The 22,871-nt window shown below is 42.7% G+C and overlaps 1 long non-coding RNA gene across 1 annotated transcript in view; it reads right to left on the bottom strand.

Moving 5' to 3' along the window:
- Window positions 1-18,097, bottom strand: part of LOC117045792 — a 29,585-nt gene extending 11,488 nt beyond the window's left edge. Inside the window, exons 1-2 of the long non-coding RNA XR_004426467.1 lie at window positions 17,949-18,097; window positions 17,196-17,361 (exon numbers count right to left, since the gene is read on the bottom strand). This is a non-coding gene — a long non-coding RNA (uncharacterized LOC117045792). The remainder of the gene's footprint in view (window positions 1-17,195; window positions 17,362-17,948) is intronic.
- Window positions 18,098-22,871: the final 4,774 nt, after the last annotated feature.

The raw sequence follows: 22,871 nt of genomic DNA, 5'->3' as shown, positions 1-22,871 counted from the left end.
ACAAATAGCCTGGACGTAGCTGGCAGATTCTCCATCTGGATTTCACTGACTGACCAGAATGGGATAGACTTTCTGGGCCACTGTAAAAAAAACAACTCTATATAGGTTTAGAATATTATAAAGCAGGGGGGGCTTTTTGGAACCCATTTATCAGGATCAGCGCAGTGGACCAAATTTGACAAGTGGCAGCAAGCAAAACTTGCTAAAACAAGTTCCATCTCCCCCTCCATTTTAGCAGGACTTTTGATGCAAATCCCTTCCAGAATCAGGAAGGGGGTTGCATGGAATGTTGCTGAACTAAGCAGGATTTAACCCTTGCTTATCAGCTGATGGCACACAAACAGCTCCTGCTTCCCTGGGACTATGTCACTGGCCGCTGCAATCAAGCTGGTCATGATGTAGGGGAATTTCTGCCTGGGCGGGAACTCAGCATGACTCAGATTACCTCATTAGCCTTTGGAGGGAAATATCTTTCACTGAAGAGTATATGTTCTTGAAGTGCAGCCAGCCATTTCAGCTCCTTTCCTGTTTATACATAGTGTGTGCCAAATTACACATACATCCTGTGTTAACCCATTGAAGGCGGTTGCTTTGGGCCTTGCTTAAGAGTTTTTCTATACTTTTGCCGCAGAATGGCCCAAATACCATCCATGTTCACACGTCCGTGGTGTTTTCTTTTATATTAATTAGTCTGGCATTGATATCAACTTCTAATCCCCTATAAGCATGGGAGGGATCCACTGTTCCTCCTTTTTGCTTTAATCTGCACCTAACGCTGTGTTGCCACTACTGTAGCGCTAATTTTTTTGTCCTGAGACAAAAGGTAACTGCATAATGAAAAAACTAATGTGTTCATTCAGCATGATTTCCCTGACACAGTATAGCTACCAACACTGTTTTCATAACAGCATCATAAATCTCTTATTCACATTATTCATGTTGGTTATATGCTGGCCCTAATGTACAAGTTATTCACAAGTTACTCTATCACTCTGATTGTGAGGGCCAGTGAATATGTGTCCAGAGGCAACTAGTGCACATGAGTAGACAATTGGACTCAGGAGGGCCAAACTACACAATATGTGAACTGCATCTTTGTGGGGGGGGGGAGAATTAAATGGAATAGAGGAGGAAATCCAGTTAGGACCGGAGCACAGGTGGTGGTGGCTTTAAAATGTAAACTTCTCCCTGCTTCCCCCATCTTCCCTCCTAGGGCGAACAGCAGGTTTTGGGAGCAATTTTCAGCAGGAGCACAACGCAGGGGTAACGGGTTAAACACTCCCTCTTCCACTGGTGTCATGATGCCAATGTAGCTACAAGCCTCCTGATGGCTGGTTAAACCACACAGAGAGAGGCAGCTCTTAACGGAGCATATTTGGAATTTTCCCTAGATGTGTAAATGTCACTTACTTGTCATCTCACATGGCACAAATGGTTTCTGGTATTAAAAAAAAAACCCAACTGCTGTAGTAACATGTTATGCCTGCATTATTAAGTCGACCACAGCCCCCCAGCCTTGTAGTGTGATCCTGTAGGACCCGACAAGCTTCTTGCTTTTGTAGTTCTAGGTAGCAGAAACAGGAGGCTTGTGAAGCCCATGGTCAGCCACCATACATGGAGGGTGGTGGTATTCAGCTTCAATGGCCTGCTAGCTGGCAACAGACCCCACTGCTCGCGGGTGCTGCTGCCAGTGGTCTGACTGTCAGCTACAGGCAGAGACGGGCTTCAGAGAAGAAGCAAGTTTTATCAAGTTTTCCTTGATCAGGAAGCATGGGGAGCTACCTTATACAATGTCAGACTATGTGTCCATCTAACCCGGTATTACATGAGGAGAAGCTGCTCTCCAGGGACCCAGGCCTTTCATATCACCTGCTGCCCATTCCTTTTTAGTTGGAGATGCCAGGGATTCAACCTGGAACCTTTTAAGTGCAAAGCATGTGCTCTGCCACTTTGGCTGGGGTCCCTCCCTTTAAAAGAAGTATGTTGCAAGGGGCTCACAAAAGTCTCTCACCCAGTTTATTGACCAGGTCCACACCTGCTTAGTTTCAGTATTACTGCAGCACAGTTCCTGTTGTTGAGCCCCGATTAGTTCAGCAGCCTTAGCAACAACCCTATGTTGAACTCTCTCTCTCTTAAAGCAATGCCTTAGCAGACCAGGGAGAGCCTGCGCCTTGTCCATTAGTCTGTTTCCTCAGCCTTTCCAGCACAGCATGTCACCAACTATGAAAAGCAAGCATGCATACTCAAATCTCTCACACACCCCAATACTGTAATGATAAACTAATGCTCTTCTTGATTACAGCTCATTATTTAAGCTTCATAAAACACTCAGCCAATGTATTATTATTAAGAGAATGATGCAATAATTAATATGGGGGTTAATTGTTATTCCATGCTAGTGCTTTCCCAGGAAGTGGATGTTATCTCTCAGGGCCCACACTGCAGATTCCAGAGTGATGTTTCCTTGAGAGAATTCCTAGCACAATAACTTGCAACAGGCCAAAGGTTGCTCTAATTTACTGCACGATATTTGTTAAGAGCACAGCTGGCACAGGATGAGACAGCATCACCTCATCCCTGTACAGGCCTCCCTTGGACGCTTCTGTACAATCTTTTTTCCTGCATTCCAAAATTCATCCCTTATGTGCTGCCAAAGATAAGACCAAGGAGTATTCATGTGCATGTATAGATGAGATGAGAATGGGTATCTTATTGCAGCTGAGTGACCGTCTATAATCCTAACTATCAGAACAGAGTGATTTCAGTTTACCTGTTTCCATGTGCTGGGCAAATCTTACCACCCACAATCAGAAAATGGATGAGCTCTAAGAGCAGCAATCTCCCCCTAATGGCTACCAAACATGGGTGGGCAGGAGGCCCACTGGTCGTGCGCCAAAATGGTGGAGGCCAGCAAAAAGCCCCACAATAGGGCATTCTGAGGGTGGGGCCAAACCAGTCCACTGGAACCTGAGGCAGTCTTGCTACTATTATGCAACAGCATCAGTTCCAATATGGACCTGATTATTTGTGCCAGCCTGGAATTTGCACAGGGATCAGGTCTGATCATCATCCCCTGCTTCAATTGCAGCAGGCATGAGCAGTCAGGCTGTGGGTGTGGCAGTGGATCCACAAAGACCCAGCAACAGGGTGGAGTTTTTAACTGCACCCTTAGGGAATCAATATTCCCACTGGCTGGCTGTTGCTTTAATTAAGCATGCAATGTGTCTGAGAAATCATAAGTGCCCTATCTCCTTCCAATGGAAAACTGCAGGGTCCCTCCAACAATCTTACACTGGTCACACAAGCAGCCTCTGAGCTCTTCAACAAATAAACAGTGGTGCCATAAGAAGAAGCCCCTGGGATGGAAGTCCAGGGCACCCACTCTGAAGAATGAGCAGAAAGGCCTCCAAATGGAGTCATTTTGGACTCACAGCTGTCCATGGAGGCACAGGTCTATTCTGTGTCTAGGGCAGCTGTCTACCAGAGACCCTACCTACCCACGGACTGTCTCACCAGAGTGGTGCATGCTCTGGTTATCTCCCGCTTGGACTACTGCAATGCGCTCTACATGGCGCTACCTTTGAAAGTGACCCGGAAACTACCATTTTGGTAATCCAGAATGCGGCAGCTAGACTGGTGACGGAGTGGCCGCCGAGACCATATAACAATGGTCCTGAAAGACCTATATTGGCTCCCGAGCACAATTCAGAGTGTTGGTGCTGACCTTTAAAGGCCTAAACAGCCTTGGCCCAGTATACCTGAAGGAGTGTCTGCACCCCCATCATTCAGCCCAGACACTGAGATCCAGCTCCAAGGGCCTTCTGGTGGTTCCCTCACTGTGAGAAGTGCGGTTACATGGAACTAGGCAGAGGGCCTTCTCGGTAGTGGCTCCTACCCTGTGGAATGCCCTCCCATCAGATGTCAAGGAAATAAACAACTATCTGATTTTTAGAAGACAGCTGAAGGCAGCTCCGTTTAGGGAAGTTTTTAATGACTGATGTTTTGTTGTGTTTTTAATATCCTGTTGGAAGCCGCCTAGAGTGGCTGGGGAGGCCCGGCCAGATGAGTGGGGTATAAGTAATATATTATTATTATTATTATTATTATTATTATTATTATTATTATTATTATTATTATTATTATTATTATAGTGCTGGCTTTCCACATTTTGTTTTATTTATTTTATCTAACAAAATTTATATACTGCTTGAGTATAGGAAAACCTCTAAGCAGTTTACCAAACAAACAAACCCATTTTGAATAACATAGGATGCCCATTGGTCCATCTGGTCAGTGACAGGCAGTGGTTCTCCAGGGTTTCAGGCTGGGGAACTTCCCAGCCCTGCCTGAAAATGCTGGGGTTTGAACTGTGACCTGCATGGCAAAGCAGGTCCTCTGCCACTGAGCTATGGCCTTCCACACATTATCGCCTCAAGAGGGGGTGTGGCATAATACCATTAAGTCCAGATTCTAACATTACCTAAGTGCACCAATGTGAAAAAGAAGCCAAAAAGCACAAATGAATTGGACCTTAGAATTAGCCAGTTCCTTCCTGAAATCATAGCAGTTGAATATGCAACTTACGAAGTTCACTATCTACAGGCTGCCATTCTACTATGGAGAAAATTGTGACATATTTAATTTTCCCTCCTGGTGGGCTTTTTATTAACTTGATGCATCTTAGCACCTCCATTGATGTCACTTAGAACAAAAAAGGAGATTCCAGCCAGTCGCTATTTTGGGTTGGGATTCAGTCACATACCACCAAATTTAGGTTGTGCAGTTACAGTTTTTTGGGAGGTGTTGTGAAATGAACCAGCTACCCTCAAAGATCAGACTTTTGCAAAAAGAAAAGCAATAGGAAAATGCACTGGAAACTGTGGGATAACATTGGCTTTGATGCAGCAGCAGCATCTAACCTTCTCTAACCTGCTCAATAAACAGGTTGTCTGGAAATACCCTATGAAATGATGTTGTAGGACATGGTATATGAATATACTTTTTAAGGAGCCTCTTTGCAACTTGTGTTTTGCTAACCCGTGAAGCTTTTCCTTCCTGTTACATCCCTTCCTAAGCTTCTTCATATGAAAAGAGGGAGTAGAATACCTTTGTAAGTCCCATTTCTCATACCAAGAAACACTGCCTGGTAAACTCACCTTCAGTAGATTGTCCGTTTGGAATGTTTGTTTTTAATTCGTCCTGTAAGTTACACTGAGTGGCTCAGTTTTTGAGCTAAATGGTGGTATGTAACTGTCCTTAGTAAATAACAAATAATAATTACACAACAAGCAACCAAATAACAAAAGTATTTTCTTCTCTGACAGTGGCACTCTTAGGGTCAAGTACAGCACAGAATCTGCTACCTGCTCTCTGGAGATGATACATTTGGAGAGGGAAAAGGTAACCTTGACTCGCATGTTGTTGACACTTCATAAAATATTAAGTATTTTGTTAAGATGTTATCTTCCTCTGCAGGATAAAATTTTAAAGCTTCACAGGTATAAGGTTCATTCTCTCCCCAGTATTAAGTACCGGTAGGCCTAGGAGGCCTACCGGTACTTAATACTAGGAGGCCAGAGCAGTAGCCAGAAGATTAAGCATGGGAAAATGGATATTGTCAAGGTTTGTTTTGCTTAAAGGGAACTGCATAACAAAGAAGATAAGGATACTCCACAGATGTTTGTGAAGATTATGAAGTCTGAATAGAATCCTAGTGTTAAAGAAGATTATATAATTATCATTGTTATTAACAGTGTTGCGAATGCATAAAGGCAAGATGAATAAGTTACAATGGAGGAAATATGATTTATGATTATATGGAAAGATAACTATAACTGGATATTTTTGAGTTGTATCTCCACTTTCTTCCATAACACACAAATATAGAAACTGCTATGAATAGCACAAAAAGTCATTTCCAGAACTATGCTATACTGATGTGAGGAAGAAAGTAAGTAGGCTGCTCTTTGGCTGACTTTAAACCAGGCCAGCTGCGTTTTGTTTTGTTTGTTTTGTGGCTGCATGTGTGATTTTTCTCTCTTTTCTTAAGGTCAGCCTCAATGCTCAATGAATAAGCAATTGTAAATCTGTACAAATTTTAATGGATGCAAACCATATTAGCAATGGCTTTAGAGAGGTTTTCTGAAGGGCAAAAACCCTCATTCATCATGTAAGTAAAAGCTAGTTCAGATGCTCATCATTCTCAAGGCTAGAAGTGTGGGAAGGTGTCAGATGTGCATATTTGCTTGCCTTTGGTGCATGCAATGTTGTATATGATGTGTGGCATACGGGTACATTCATATGCAAATGACTCCTGTACCCTTTTTTCTAAGATCAGGCACATAAGCCACACCACACATTACATGCATGGTGGAGAGGATACATACATGCCTACAGGCTTTCCAGAGTGATGAGCATGCAAAATGCCTTTTACTTTCTAAGCATCCCATTTTAAAAGTCTTGGTAAAACATGCAACCCAATTTAACTATGAAAGGAATGCTGGGTGCACCCCTGTAATCTGTTGTGATATAGAGCTCATTTTTACGGGTTTTTTTTTTTTAAAAAAGATAAATGCTGGAAGCAAGTGTATGCATGCAATGTGCAACATTATCACCATGGAATCAATGAAGAATTCACTCAGTTAATGCCACTGTATTCCATTAGGGGCAGCATTAGGCTTGACTGCCTCATATGTTTCAGAACATAATAAAAAATAAAATAAAAATCCTTCCACTAGCACCTTAGAGACCAACTAAGTTTGTTCTTGGTGTGAGCTTTCGTGTGCATGCACACTTCTTCAGATTCAGGTACGGTAATCCTATTCATGGTTATCTGGCTGGATATACCAAGTGAAGAGACTCCCCCCCAAGTTTCCTATGCAAGTTACACTTAAGTTCCCCTTTCTGCAAGTAAAAGATGTCCAGACAGTACATGCTCATTTTCTCGCTCGCTCTTCCTCTTTCAGTGGAAGCTCTTACATAGGGAGAGAACAACAAGTGTGTGTCTGTTAACCAGATATGCTTCATATGTGCACCAATATGGAGAAGTACATAGGGGTGTCATAGCACAATATATTTGACTACAGGCCCTTATTTGCACAATTCTGTCTCTGTATACTAAGGGTACTATTAGAAGATGGCCCATGGTCTTTTGCATTGGTCCCAAGACTCCTTTCACCCTCCTCCTTAATTTTGTAAAACTTATTTTTTTAAAAAACCTTTATCTACAGGGATGTTGGGCATGCTCCAAAGCACAGAGCAGGTGAAACCCCAGCCACTCACCATCTTAATGTGCTCAGAGACCCAAATCTGCAACTATACACCAGCATTTGCAAATACTATGTAGTTTTGTCTCATGTGCTGAGCCATTGCCCTGAGTTATTTAAGTATCAAGCTGCTGGGATATTGTAGTTTGATGGTACTTAAGCGTTTGGGAAATGACAAACTTCAGAGAGACAAGATGAGGATTAAAGAAGAAAAAATGAACATACATGCTTCCCAACACTATCACCATTTTACGAAAAATGTTTCAAATTAAGCTCTTTGTCATGTAAACAAACCCTAATATTGATCCCCATAAAACTCATTCAATTTTTCCTAAATTTGGTATTCAACAGTGATATTAATACTATGATGAGAAACCAAAAAGGAAACTATTCAGATCAACAGCTGACAATAAAGCTTAGTAGGCTGAAATGACTTGGGAGGCTTGCAGTAAAATTCACCAACTGGATAGCTCACTTAGTTAGTGGTGCTGATAATGCCAAGGTTGCAGGTTTGATCTCCATATAGGACAGCTGCATATTCCTGCATTGCAGGGGGTGGGCTAGATGATCCTAAGGGTCCTTCCAACTCTACAATTCTATGATTCTGTGAACTTCTTGATAAATGGGGGTACTATATGAAGCAGCTTTGTATTAAGTCAGATCACAGAACCATCTATCCCAGCATGTCAATTTTAACTGGCAGTGGCTGTACAAGGCCCAATATCGTTTTAGATGGCAATGCCAAGGCTTAAACATGATAATTTCCAAGGCAAAGCATGCTTGCTATCAACAAACAATGGCTAGGAAAATAAAACATAAGCTTCATCCAGAAAAAAACCCCAGAGTGTGTTAGTTCAGGGATAAATAGCTAAACAGCAGCACCAAGAAGACTCTGGGAGTCGAGTCAATCATGTGAGCACAAATGTGTCAGCAATGTGAGATTGTTGCTAAATGTCAAATATTATTCTGGGTCCTATTAGTAGACACAAAAGATCTAGGTCTAGGACACTGGAAACAATTGGGGCTTTGTATTCTTTAGGCCTGAGATGGAGTAATGTCTCATGTCAAGGTTCACTTAAAAGAGAAAGAAACAACTCAGCCTTCCCCAACTTGTAGTTTTGGACTACAAGTCCCATTAGCCCTAGCTAACACGGTTTGTTGAAGTCCAAGAATTCTGGCCAGAGAAGATACACTGGAAAGTAGAACATCCTGTAAAAGGTATAGATTCCACAATATATCCGGAACTGAAAATTACTGGCTTATGGAAAACCTGCTGTTGGTGACGGTGATGGAATACATTGCTTAGGAAAGTTCTCACGTTACCGACTGGCATTTATGAGAAGTTAAGTATCAGTGAGAGATAGCTTAAGTTGTTGCAAACATTGCTTCACCATAGAAGCTTGAACTAATTTGCTCTTGAGATTTCTTCAAGTCCTGTGATGGTGATGCTGTGATTCTGATAATGATTTACATGTTCAGAATCGGCACATGATACAGCACTTATGGAACTCAAAAAACAGAGGGTGGGGAAACATATTTGGATGCTTCTATGTGTAGAAAAAAATAAATCTCCTGCAGCTAGAAAATCATATTCCAGTGGAAAAGGCTAGTTTTGCATTCTTTCCCCTGGCATGTTGTTAGAAGGATTGATCCAAATTGTTAGTTTAACTTAAATTCCATTGACGTATTGGGCAACTACAGTATGTCATGATTAACTTGTCCCATTGATTTTAAGTTCACTTAAGTTCAACTAACTTAGCTTGGGTCCAACTTGGAGACAGTGGTGTAGGAAGCTGCTCAGGCACCCGGAGCGGCAAACATGACATGCACCCGGAGGTGGGGCATCGCTACGTAGTGTGCATGCACAGCGTCACTACGTATGACGCATGTGTCGTACCTAGCGACGCCACACATGCGCTGTACATAGTGGGTTGCCGGCGGCGCTACTCCAGCGCCATACGGGCAGTGCCGGGATCCTCTGCTCACAGCATTCTGGTTTGATCAGCCGATTGGTCAGTTGTTAACTTAACTACATTGGGCAATTTAAACTAGATAATTTGTTGTCATTAAGTTAATAAGAGTAGGGGGCAGATGTCTTTGATTGTTGGATATATTTTAAGTAACTATGGGTTAAGTAAGGTTGGTTTTTTGTTTTCCTCAAATAACACAATCTGCTGTTACTAAGTTTTTACAAGCTGTAGCTGGAGATGAAACAAACAATTCAGGTAAAATAGTAACTTCCCCATGTTCTTTTCCAACTTTCAGCTTCAGAATGTTCCCTTTATATTTGTGGCTGGGTTCTTGCTGGAAAGGAAAAGCTCCTGTTCTAACGGCAATTTCAAACTTATCAGAAAACATTGGAAACCCATTTCAGAAAGTGTCTTGAGAAGATCTCTATATTTTATTAAAGTTAAGTACATCAGCCCTGCTGGCTCAAACCAAAGGCCCTTGTATCCTCTTCTCACAGTGGCCAACCTATGGAAAACCCACCAGAAAGGCCTGAGCACAACACCACTTTCCCTATTTGAATTCTTCAGCAACTGTTATTCATGAATATACTGTCACCAATACTGGGGGAAAGGACACTTAGCCATGATGAGGAGTAGCTGTTGGTAGCCTTATCCTTCGTGAATTTGTCTAATCCCATTTTAAAGCTGTCCATGTTGGTGGCCATCACACCATCCTGTGGCAGCCAGTTATTCAGTTTCAGTATGTGCTGCCTCCTCTCCTGTCCTGAATATTCCAATACTCAGCTTCCTTGGAGGACCCTGATCCTAGTATTATGAGAGAGGGAGAAGTTTATTTATATTGAAGTTTAGGGTATTTTCAGGTCACTTTTCCAGGTCCAAGTGACTGAAGGATGCATGTAATGTCCTTATCTTCTTTGGGCTATTTATTCAGTCTTTCCTCTTTTTGTCTTAGCTGCAGCTGCTGTTGATTCCTCTATACCTCTCTTCTGAATGAAGGACAATAAACCCATTTATTTTCCTTTGGTACATCTCTGCCCTTATCTTACCTCCACTTCTGAATTAGTTCCTCTGCAAGAGGGAATTCCTTCGCCTGAATTAATTGAATATCCTTTTGTTGATCTACTGCCATAGGAACCAGAGTGCGCTTTGTAAAAAATCCACTTGAGTACATTTTGTTACGCAAACAGCTCTGGACATAGCATTGTCAGGATCATTTAGAAGACACCGGAGCAAAGATATTCCTTCCTCCTCCCCTGCCTTCGGGAATTGCTGCTCACACTGTAGACACTCCACAGAACTGATTGCAGACCTTGAGCCGGTCTGTTTATATGACTTGTTCAGTCTCCAACTGCTCATTGGTCCAGTCATTTGGAAAGCTGCATGGAGCTGTCCCACAGGGAATTAGAACATGGTGTCATTTTAGTCTCTGCCTTTCCCAGCCTGATGTCTGTTTGTTTTTATTTTCTTTGCCACAACATCTGTCCCACATCGTGGAGAGATTTCACAATTTGGAACTTGCAGCAAATACTGACACAGGATCAACAAGCTCCATAAGTTTGCTATTAGCTGCTGCTTTTTTTTTCCTCTTGCAAAGGACACTGGGTCAACTACTTGTTCTCTATGGAGCTCAAACTGTCTGTATTTATTTTACTGTTCATTATAGGGCCATGTTGGAATCTGCAAACAAACCATCATCTCTACTGCAGACGCCCTATTCCCATGTGTGGATTCCATTTATGGTCCAAATTAGAATTTCCATTGGATCTCAAATAAAACGGATTTCAGGTTTTGTAAACTGAGTGTTGTTGAGCTCCGTAGCGACTTTTTAGAAGCAAATCCCTATATCTAGCCTAGTGTGAAGCTGTTATTCCATCAACCACTGCCTGTGTTTATGAGGCCTAGCTTCTAGGAAAGGGTTTGTGTTTGCTTCAACACCCCTAAATTCCCACAGCCAAGTCCCAGACAGTTGGGGGCCCCTGTGAGAAGAATGGGAGAAACTGGAGCTTTTGATTTTATAGGTAACAAAGGACAGAGCTGAGTAGCTGCATGTACAGTGGGACCTGTGAATAATGTAGCTTTTGGCAAATGTTCAGCTGAAAGAAGGGCTTAAATCAGTATTTATTTTCAAGTGTGTTCAGAACATAAAAACACTTAAAAGTTACTGTTAATTGTCCTGGATTAGAATAGCTATACACAGTGCTCAAATTACTGAGGAAGCAGGAAGAAAGGGGGTGTTAATTAAATCCACAACCCCTGTCCTAAACACCCACCAACTTTAGCCAAACTGTATCCACTCCGTAGCCTTGTAAAAATTGCAGTTAACAGAAAGGAAGAGGCCAGCTCCTCTCTTGCTCGCCTCTGATTTGAAAATTGGATATACTTCCATAACAAGTTAAGAGGCTGCGTTTTTCTTTACTACTCAAATTAATTCATTTTTGAGTCAGCACAGAAAGCGAAATTTGCAACTATTTGAGGGCACGTGTTCATGTTCTGTATTCACAGACAAAACTGGAATTGGAAAGGTACATCTCCTAACTAGCAGATAATGGTGGTATAGCTGTTGCCGAAGTATAAACATGGCCTTCAAGGTACTTTGCTAGCTGATGCAGCTCCTTCTCCAAAGACTCAAAGTGTTATTTGGAGAAGGGGCTACAGGAGAAAAAACAGCTGGGGAAGCTGAAAGGGGAAGACAATCTTCCCTCCAGACGTTGCTAAACTACCGCTCTTGTCATACCTGCCCATTGGTTGTGCTTGCCAGGGCTGATGGGACTCGTAGTTCAGCAACATCTAAAGGGCCAAAGATTTCCCGCACCAGGTTTAAGCACTTCTTCACCTCTCCACCACTTCCTCCCTGCAAACTACCCACTCCTGATGCCACATTGCTGCAGAAAAGCAGAGGTGAGTGTTTGCATACATGAATTGGTCAACCTAAATTCCCTTTGGCTCCATGGTTTCCTTGGGGTATCATGGGGCATGTGGGAGCTCAGAATAAAAACCTTCATTTCTCTTTCTCCTGATGAGCCCTTATTTATTAAGTAATAACCCTCACTATTTTTGAGGGGGTCAAACTAGATGATATATTAGCTCCGTATCTATGCTCTAAAGTGCAGGATTGTTTTCTTTACACAAACTGCTAGCACAGAAGGCCTGATTTGGATCAGGAACCTAGCATGGCAGCTTGCCCATTGCCAAGGCCCTGACTTAGCTCACCTCCTTTCTGCATGCTAACAATTAGGATGGGGTGGGGGATAGATAGATAGATAGATAGATAGATAGATAGATAGATAGATAGATAGATAGTAAATAATATTTATTTATAAAGTGGTGCCCCGCTAGACGAATGCCTCGCTAGACGAAGGCATTCGTCTAGCGGAAGGCTGCCCCGCTAGACGAAAAAGTCTATGGGGCTGCCTCGCAAGACGAAAAATTTTCGTGTTTTTTCCGTTTAGCGAAAGCGCGGCTGTCATTGCCGCTTCGCTAGACGAAAAACCCGCTAGACGAAAATTTTCGCAGGACGAATTATTTTTGTCTAGCGGGGCACCACTGTACATACATACATACATACATACCCCGCCCATCTGGCTGGGCTTCCCCAACCACTCTGGACGGCTTCCAACAAAATATTAAAATACAATAATCCATCAAACATTAAAAGCTTCCCTAAACAGGGCTGGCATTTGCTTTTTTTTCTTATAGAAATTGCAATCACAGGTATACCAAATCAGATTGGGACCAATGTGGTAGGTAAACGGTTAACCCCCCCAAAAAACCCACATTTATTATTTTTGTTGATGTTGTTGTTGTTGTTATATGCTGCTCTGTGTCTGAACTGACTTCTAAGCTGTTTACAAAATATAAAAGCCAAATATACTAATTATAATCTATGATTAAAACATACCATAAAGCAGTATCATAAAAATAATACAACAGCAAAAACAGGAGATCCAGGTCAAGGGATCAGGAAAATGCTGGTATAAACAGAAGTGTCTTCAAGAGCTGGTGGAATGCCAATACAGATTCTCAAATCTCAAAAGTCAACAGGGAGGACATTCTATGGATCCTGTACAATCAATAAGAAAGCCTGCCTTTGCATTACTACAAGTCAGTAATCATTGAGCAGCAGCATGACTCATCTTATAATGCTCTTATAGGGCTATAGATGGGAAGTCAGTGTTTCCAGCGTTGTTTAGGGCGTTATATGTAAGTAACATATTGGGTCCTCTCAAGATACGGTGTACTTAAGGGCATGGCTATGAAGTTAACGTATCATCTAGCTTGGCCCTCAGTGTACCCAATGGAATTCTAAAGATAGGCCCAAGTGACCTCTCTATTCATACGCCCAACTGTTTTAGAAACTATCCTGATATAACTTACTGGATTGTGTGTTTCTTTTTGGCATGGCCACACTGTTTGCTGTTTCTTTCCTATCAGCAGTTATGTCCTGGAAGCCAGTAACTTAATTTATCGGAAGAGGTGTGTGGAATCTCAAGCCTGCTTGGCAGCCTCACTCACTGACCTCAGCAAACTAAGGCTCTGGTGAATCATGAGTGACGGCAGCTGCGTATTAACTAGTTCCCACCTTCTAACAAAAAGGTGTTGCCCTGCTCAGCTAAATCGCCTTGTGTGCCTCCTCAGCCACAGCACCGTGGGAGAGAGCTGTGTCTCACTCAGCTAAGCCTGCACCTACTAAGCCGGCAGGATCCCATTGTTGGGCTAGAAGGGAGGGAAGATAAGTGTTTTAATGTATTTTTAATCTTTTGTTGGAAGCCGCCCAGAGTGGCTGGGGTATAAATAATAAATTATTATTATTATTATTATGTTTGGGAAATGTGACTGTGAACACAAATACACGCAAAGCACATTCCTCTCTCCCCACCTCAAAATCCTGAGAACTGTAGTTTGTCAATGTAATGGTGTTGGGATTTATAGCTCTGTGAGTAACAAACTACAGTTCCCATAGTTGTTGGAGAAGGGAAATGTGCTTTAAAAGTATGGTGTGTACATGGTTTGTGTTTTCCTCACTCCAGCAGCCCACCTTAAGTTTGTAATGCATGGTCTGGGAACCCACATGCCAACAGATCCACAGGCAGTTAGTTGCACTGGGAACCTTGGGTGATGCATTTGTGCGAGTTGCTTTCCCTTGTAGGGACAATACATTGCATACTGAATTTTGCAACATTAGGGGACACAAGGAATGAAGCGGCACAGAGGACTCAGTGGCCCTCTTCTCTCCCTCTAATTGCTCTTCTCCCTTCTTGCCACTATTGCGACTGCTTCCAAGAGAGGGGTTTCTTTAAAGAAGCCTATGTGTGCATCAGCACTGATGGCAGGTAGTAATACCTGAATGTTTAAAAGAAAGTGACAGGGCAGCAATTATATATGCATGTCTTCCCACCTCTTCCACCACCTTGTCAGTTTCATCAGAGAGTGGGGATGGTGAAGGTAATGCCAGAGGGTCAGGCAGGTCACAGAGAGGGGCAATAATCCACACCATCACCAACCAAGTCAAAACCTATGCCTCCAAACCAAGTGAGATAATAGAAGCAGTCAGTTTCAATTGACTTAGGGGTCTATGGCTGTCTCTTGAGGCTCAAGTGGCCTTGTTGGCATGGAGTGCCTTTCATCAGCATGGGCTGGTGGCCCAGCCATGCCCCTAACTGGACAGGGATAGCCTAACTTCTGTCATCTATGCTCTGGTAATCTCTAGGTTATATTACTGCAATGTGCTATACATGGGGCTGCCTCTGTGGATGGTTCAGAAACCTCAGTTGCGCAGAATTCAGCGACCTGGTTGCTCACCAGAGCAAGATGGATTTTGCATATTACGCCAATCCTGGCCCAACTGCACTGGTTTCCAATTAGTTTAGGGGCCCAATTCAAAGTGCTGGTTTTGACCTATAAAGCCTTAAACAGGTCAAGACTACAGTACCTCAAGGGCTGTCTTTCCTGATAGGAACTAAACCAACCCCTATAATCATCATCTGAAGTTCTTCTTTGTGTGCCTCCTCTGCGAGAGGTCCAGAGGGCAGCCACACGAGAATGGGCCTTTTCTGCAGGAGCTCCCTACTTATAGAATGTTCTCCTTAAGGAGGTTCGCCTTGCACTTCCGTTACATATCTTTAGGTGCCAGGGAAAAAAACATTTCTCTTCTTCCAGGCCTGTAGGCCTGCAGCTAATTAAACAATCTATGGCCTTTTAAACTGTGGGGAAGGGTTTATTGTTTCTGTTTGTTATGTCATGCATTTTTTTGCTCTTATATTGCTAACTGGCCTGCAAGTAAGACACCTTTAAAATTCAAGGCTTATTTGCAGGTGTGGCCCGCCTCCTGGCACTACCATCCTGAACAGGGGGTGTCTGGCACTCAGTTTTGAGTGTGCTGCATGCCTGCCTCTATACCCATAGATCTCAGGGCGGTTTACAACGTATCTGTTTTTTATTTAATGCTAATTAGTTTTGCAAAAGATGAGAAGAGTTCATTTTCTGATTTCCTTAATCAAGAGCAAGTGGATTTCAGCTGAGACTGCAGTACCTATGGTACAGTGATAGGTGATTCACACTACACCTTTGGGATCATGGCCAAGGACAAAAATCACACATTTCAAAGAATGGAGTCCAAAGCAGAGAAGCCTCTTGCTTCCTTGGCTCTGAACCCTCATCCTTGGTATGCAGCATCTTTTGTTCTTGCTCTGCTATGTTACAGAGTCAGCCGTTTAGTTCCTAGGTGAAATGACACATCTGGGTCATCTTTCATCTTGGTCATTTACTGTAAAAACAATTCTGCTAAATCCCAGAATTTTAAAAGATGATGATAGTACTTCATAAGTCATGTTGAGATTTTAGTTTTGTTTTAGAATTGCATCAACCATAAGCCAAAGTTAAAAACAAGGCATGGCAACAAAGTAAACACAAGCCTTGTACTGCACAAGTCGAGATATGTAAGTAAGGGAATATAACTAAAGGGCTGAGACATCTTCAGATGTGGTTTTCGGGCTCATGGCTTCAGAAACTTGTGTGTGGGCCATTGTGTGTGCAGGGGGCAGGGGGCTGAATCTCAATGGAATTTAGTATCTTGTGTGCCCAGGCTCTGTGGCCTTATTTACCTATTTTACATTTTATATCCTACTCTGTAGTCCAGGAACATATGCTCAAGGCTGTTTATATTCAAGTTAGAACACTAATATAAAATAAGGTAAAATGCTTACAGGAAACAATTAATTTCAGCTAATAGCAGGAGCATTTCCAAGTGCCAAGATGCACAAACACTTGGCAAAACACAGAATTAAGGCTGTAGGAAGAATCCAAATTGCAGAAATCACAAACTGATAAATTTAGCAAAAATGCATTTTTCAGCTCACCTGCCGTTCCAACATATTTGAATATTCCCCTGAGTTGCAGGTGGCATCTTCCCTGTGGATCTTCACCACAAGGTGACTGCAAAAGACACCACACTTTAGGGGAAATAGTGACAGGAAGACACTATAATAAGCTGGGGACAAGACAACGAGATAGGAAAAGAGACATACAGATCAGGTTTAGGCTTCAGTATATATATATATTTGCAATAAAATCTACCAGGGATAAAATTATTAAAATTAATTTTAATATTTTAAAGGGCAAAAAAGAAAGAAAGAAAACTATCACTGCATAGCCAAACTTCTGCTCTAGCTTCCTGGCCACACCAGAAATTATGGGAAAAACAGATACGCCTACACCCCCTTTCTAGGGAATAGTCTTGATATATTCAGCTGAAAGTGGAGACTATTTTTGGAACTTTACAAGGCATCTTGTATTCATATAAACATGAGGTTCTATCTTTGGAATAAAGTAAATAAAACAATGGCAGCTCTTGAACTTCCCCTGATACCAGACCAAGACTGCTCAGCATGCCAAAAAAACTCAATAAATTGGGTGGCTTCACCACATTAAAAATGGTTGCATGAATCAGCCCTTCTTTATTTACCTTTCCAGCTGCCTTGGCCATATTAAGGCTCTTCTCAAAACCCTCCAGTGGTTAGTTATCCTTCTTGACAGCCAGATGAGATGCTTGCCATGGTCCTGGCCTGACCACACAAATGATCCAGGCAGTCACTTAGAGGGACAGCATTTGTAGGATGATGACAATGCATCTGTAGGGGTGACAATAAAGCTGTGTTTGATCTGTAAAATAACCTTCAGAAATTGTGTCAGTGAAGATCATAGAGGACACTGGGAATCTATCTCTTAGTAGTCTTGGTTTAATCTACTAACTCAGCTCTTGTATTTTACCAGGTATTTAAAAGTACAACTTTTTGCTTCAGAATTATCCATGACATCTCCAGTTGAAAGGATCTCAGGTAACTAATCTTAGAAGCACCAACATAAGATCCTAAAAAGCAACTGCCACTCACAGTATCACACAATACAGGGACAGAGGAGCCAATAGTATGATTCACTAACTGTACATCAAAATTAAACCCCATCCTTCCGCACTACAGTCATACCTCGGGTTATGGCCGCTTTAGGTTGCGCGATTTCGGGTTGCACACCGCACCGAACCTGGAAGTAATGGAATGGGTTACTTCCGGGTTTCGGCGCTTTGCGCATGCGCAGAATTGTGTGGCGTGCGTGCGCAGATGCAACAGTGTGGGTTGTGAACGCGCCTCCCGCACGGATCACGTTTGCAACCCAAGCATCCATTGTATTATAAATAAACAAATAAGCAAGCTTTACTTACACAGGGCCTCCCAATCACATTCTTATATTCTCACGGCAGCAAACAATTCATAATAAAGTGTTAAATACAGCAGCTTCAAATAGGCACACAATTGAAAATAAGGGAAGCAATAGAGGGAATGGGAAAGTAACCTGAGAGACTGAGGATACAATGAAATTGTAAGCAAATACAGCTCAATTTGCTAGGGGTTTGCATTTAGGGGTTAAAAAGTATCATTCATGTCCCCTCTTTTGACGCTATCAAGCTTTACATAAACTTCCTTACTCCTTGGACGCTTCCTTTAAACTGCATCACTTTTCTTTCATCCTTCAGATTTCTCCTTCTGCCGATAGCCTCCTTTAACTTGCTCTTCTTCTTTACCCCTATAAGTAAACCCCTAGCAAAGCACAGAGTACACACAGCTGCATTTACTCCCAATCGTGCAGTCCACTTCTCAAAATCCGGTTCCCATTTCTCCTCTTCTTCTGCAGGGCATACTTTGTGAAGATGTCTTATAGGGAGTCGGGCCATTGGTCTGATCAGCCCAGCATTGTCTAATTAATTGGCAGCTGCTCAACAAGATCTCAGGCAGGTCCTTACAGGCCCAGAAGCTGGACTGCTAAATATTTGGTTAAGGGACTTGAACTGTGGTTGCACTGAAAGACAAAGGGGAAGACTAATCACTGCTTAAAAATAAAAATAATCAAGGGGGCGGGGTGTGCACTTAAGTCCAAGAGAACAGTAAAGGCTAATTATTATTGACAAACAGGTTGTCTAACTAAAGCTCCAGAATGAGCTCAGGGTACACAGGTGAGTGTGTCATTACACTCAATTCACTTTGGGCAGGCTTGCAGTGGCATGCAGCATACCCAGTCATGATATGGACCAGTGATGAAGCCCTCTCTAGTAGGGCTGGGCGATATTAGGTTTTCAACATCGTGGTATATCACGAGCCAAGCATCGGCGTTTGAACGGACTCCCTGAATGCATTTTGTTCAAGAACCAAGGTATGACTGTATTAACATAAAATGCACATCTCATGCTTTATAGAAGTAACACAGCAAACTTTATTTTATGTTATTTTATTTAAATAAGCTGCTATATGTCTAAGCATATATGCCAGTTATCCCTACCATCCTAAAACAATTCTGTTTTACATAAAAAGAGACAGAGTGCATGTACACTAAAGACCAGATAAAATATTTTAAGAAAGACAGAGCTGACACAGATTGCTTTCTACCTCTTTTCTTGTGTGAATTACACTGAAATCAGCTGTACTATGCATTTTCCCTCTTCCACCTCCTATCGTTGGATGGCAAGAGACACAGTCCGGTGATTGTTTGAATTAGACTTTACAAGGGAATGAGATGGAGAAGGGCAGGAATCCGTATCTTTTCTCCCCTGTGAGGGAGAAAGCAGATGGGGGGGAGGTTTGACATTCATTGTGGAAAATAACAAGAAAGGAAAACTTAAACGTGCCCCCCTCCACACACACAATTCCTTCTTCTGTTCTTCTGTCCAGCCCCCATGGTTGCTTTTCCTAAACAAAACGAAACAGCAAGCAAGCAGGGGCAACTACATGTGACTCAGTGTCACTTGTAATTTGGCCATGAGCTGTAACATAAAATTAAGAACTTAATTTTGAAAATTGGTCCATGACTAATCATATGGATAAACTGCATAGTAGGCAAGCTGGTGTGTTTCATCTTTCTCTCTCTCTCTCTCTCTCTCTCTCTCTCTCTCTCTCTCTCATGTGTGTGTGTGTGTACACCACACACATGAAGGAAGCAAAGAATCCTTAGCATGTGGTGTCTTTTCTCTCCTGGAATTTCCAGCTCCCTGCTTCAGCTTGTCTCTTCTAACAACTGATCCTCCTTCAGAGAAAAGCCTTCAGCTGGAACGGATTGCTTTACAGCAGCCTGCGGAGGGATGTCTGATACCTGAATGAGATCAAACATTCATGCACTGTTCTCAGGCTGAGCTGCCATGTGGAAAATCCTGTCCTCCTCATGCAACAAGGGACACTGTTTGTTCCTATGGCTTGGGGTAAACTATAGGAGCAGAGAAGGGAGAAAGGATTAACGAAAAGGAGGGGCTGCCTATTTAAAGATCTGAACTTAAAACATCTGTTGAACGTAAATAACACTCTGCATTCCATGAGAAGGCAGACACCTCTACAGTTCACCTGCACAACTTGCTTCTTGCTTTGTTTGAACATGGAATGAAATTCTTGGAGGAGCTGAGAACCAGGACCCCGTGACTAGGAAGAGAAGGGTAGTGGCTGCTGGTGGTGACTTGTGTGCAGCTACAGGTGAATGGGTGCTGAGTGTCAAGAGATGAATACTGAAGAGATTGCTATCAGGGGTCCATGGCCCTAGGCCCAAGCTGCTCAGAGGGAGATGGTGCCATTAAAAAAGCAGACTGTCAAAAGCAGACACAACCCCTAAAAGCATACTCTCTTGTGTGGGCTTCCTTCAGGAGCTGCAGACAACAGACCACGTTTAGAAGCTTCTCACTTACTCTTCCTCCCCTCCCCACTCTTTTCAGTACATTTGTTTTGTTGGGACCAAAGTCTCCTGACATCTTGGTGTTATCTTAAAAGCAGCTGCCAGGAAAAGGGAGTTGGATCAGAGCTGCAGTACTAGGAGAAAGCTTTTCCTACCGTGCTTTTTCCTTGGGATGACATATGTCTGGAACTTCCTGGACATAGCTGGGATTCATCCACCGGAAATAGCATCTGGGCGGAATTTCCAAAAATCATCCAATTTGTTCGGGGAAACCTTGGCGTATGGAAACCCATGTTGGAAATATAGGTTTTTTTGGCAAATTCCCTAAAAAATGCCTCCAAAACATTTTTGGAGATTTTGACAAAAAAAGCTCAACAATTTGCCTCAATGTGGCAACCCTACTGTCTCCCCCAATTTAAATCACCCCCAAAGCCTACTAAGAGGAAGAAAGTCAGGTATTTGTATTCTGTCTTCTTCTCCCCTAGCTAATAGCAGCCCAGGAGTCTAATTTAAGAAATGGAAACAGCACATGGGAAAACAAAGCATTACTTCCCCTGTTGACATGGTGGGGGCACAGCTCTACAGCATAAATATCAATGAGTTCTCTTTACTGTGTCTTGTCTCCCCCCCTTCCACTTCCCTACCCCTATCTGTAGCTCCTCACCTAGTTTCTGAAGCCTGCCCAGTTCCTGCCCAAATGCTACTGTCCTGGGGTGACCACTTACAGTTTTGGCTAACTCCACGGCCTACCTTCACTTCCTCATGTTTTAGTTTCTGTGCCACACAACCACTGAGCCACCTGGCTCTATCTTGGGTATGGTGCCATGGATGACATAGGCATAGATTGCCCATCCTCCCCCAGAGCCATGGCCCCATTTAAAGTCAAGCCTTCCTGCAGCTGCTTGTAACCAGTCGCAGCCCTTTCACCACACACCATATCAGTTTTTGCCTTTTGCCATATTTTCTTCTCTTTCCTCATAAAAGATAATGAAGTAATCATCCAAGCTCTCGACATTGGACTTGGGCCCAATTTCCAGTTTATTTGTAGCTATGGTGTGTGAGAAAGCTGTGGTTTGTGTTAACGGTGGAATCCCCAGCAGGTCAATTTAACACTCCCTCATTTTTCAATTCACTGTGACAATAAATAAATAATTCACCACTCATGAAAAATTAGTCCCAAATGGACTTAGAAGTAGTCCTCAGTCACCTATGCTGGTATCCACCCTTTCTCTGAGGACAAGAGACCCATATGTCAGAACTGGGTTACAGCAGAATCCCTATAAAGGTGGTGATTTAAACAAGGTGGTGATTTAAATCACAGGGCCTTTTCTTTTCCAGATCAGAAGTCGCTCCCCTGGAAGAAAAACATCTGGAGAGCAGCAGCTGGGGGAGGATCTTAAGAGAGGACTCAGCACCCTCCCACCTCCATCGTACTTTAAATTCAGTGCACCCTTTCTTTATGGAGACAATTACCGCAGTTAGGCCACCTAATGCCTAATTTGGTCTCATTCCCTTCCCTCAACAACCCAAGGAGTTATGTTAGGTTACTGAGAAATAAGTGATTTTCCCAGGATCACTCAGTGAGCTTCACAACTGAGCAGAGATGCTAACCAGGAATGGACAGATCCTTCTATTTCTGGTCCATGTTAGTTTTGCATGAGTTCATTAATAAGTCGGTTCTGTCCCAGTCCTACATTAAGCTGCCATTTTTAAAAAGAACGTGGAAATTCCTATTTAACCACTTAATGCATATTTTGTCACAAAATAGTATTTAAATGTAGATTTTATGGGTAGGTATGTTCTTGTTTATATTTTACAGTTTTATGTGGAAAACAATTAAAAATTAATGTGCATTTTATCTCAATGTTGTTGGCATCCATCTGTCTTAAGAGGTAATGGAGTGCTCCTCTGGGAGTGAAGTCAAACCAATGTATTAACAGCACTCACGGAGCCTTCCTAGGACGCAAGCCTGGACAGTGTGTATGGAGGTCATGGGCTGCTCAGACGACCTCTCTCTCAGCCTCACTGGTGTGGTCCAAAGGAAAGCAGAGCAATAACTTTGGCACCAACTTGGCTGCAGGAGTTGCTGGAAGAAAGCACACAAGACACCATCCAACCGTTTTAGGGACTCGAGACTTGTGTAGGTTTACTCCTTAGCCTTGTCTTCCCACAAAGATATTCCACACAGCAGCAGAGGTTTAGAATCAGAGTTATTCTTATTCTGGATGAGCTACCGGTATCTTCCCTGGTTGACAAGCCCCATCTGCCCCTCACTTCCCTCTACAGCACGTGCAGAAGCTGCCTTCCTCACTACTGGAAATCCATGGGGCTTTAGGGGTGTGGAAAGACAGCAATCATAGTGGTATTTCAGAGACAATGATGACATAGGACCCCAAGATACTAAGTCAGACCATTTCTCCATCTAGCTCAGTATTGT

The sequence above is a fragment of the Lacerta agilis genome, chromosome 1 (assembly GCF_009819535.1).
Source record: "Lacerta agilis isolate rLacAgi1 chromosome 1, rLacAgi1.pri, whole genome shotgun sequence".
NCBI classification, from domain to species: domain Eukaryota; kingdom Metazoa; phylum Chordata; class Lepidosauria; order Squamata; family Lacertidae; genus Lacerta; species Lacerta agilis.
Note: the sequence above shows the minus strand (reverse complement) of the source record. Positions and strands in the feature narration are given on the sequence as shown.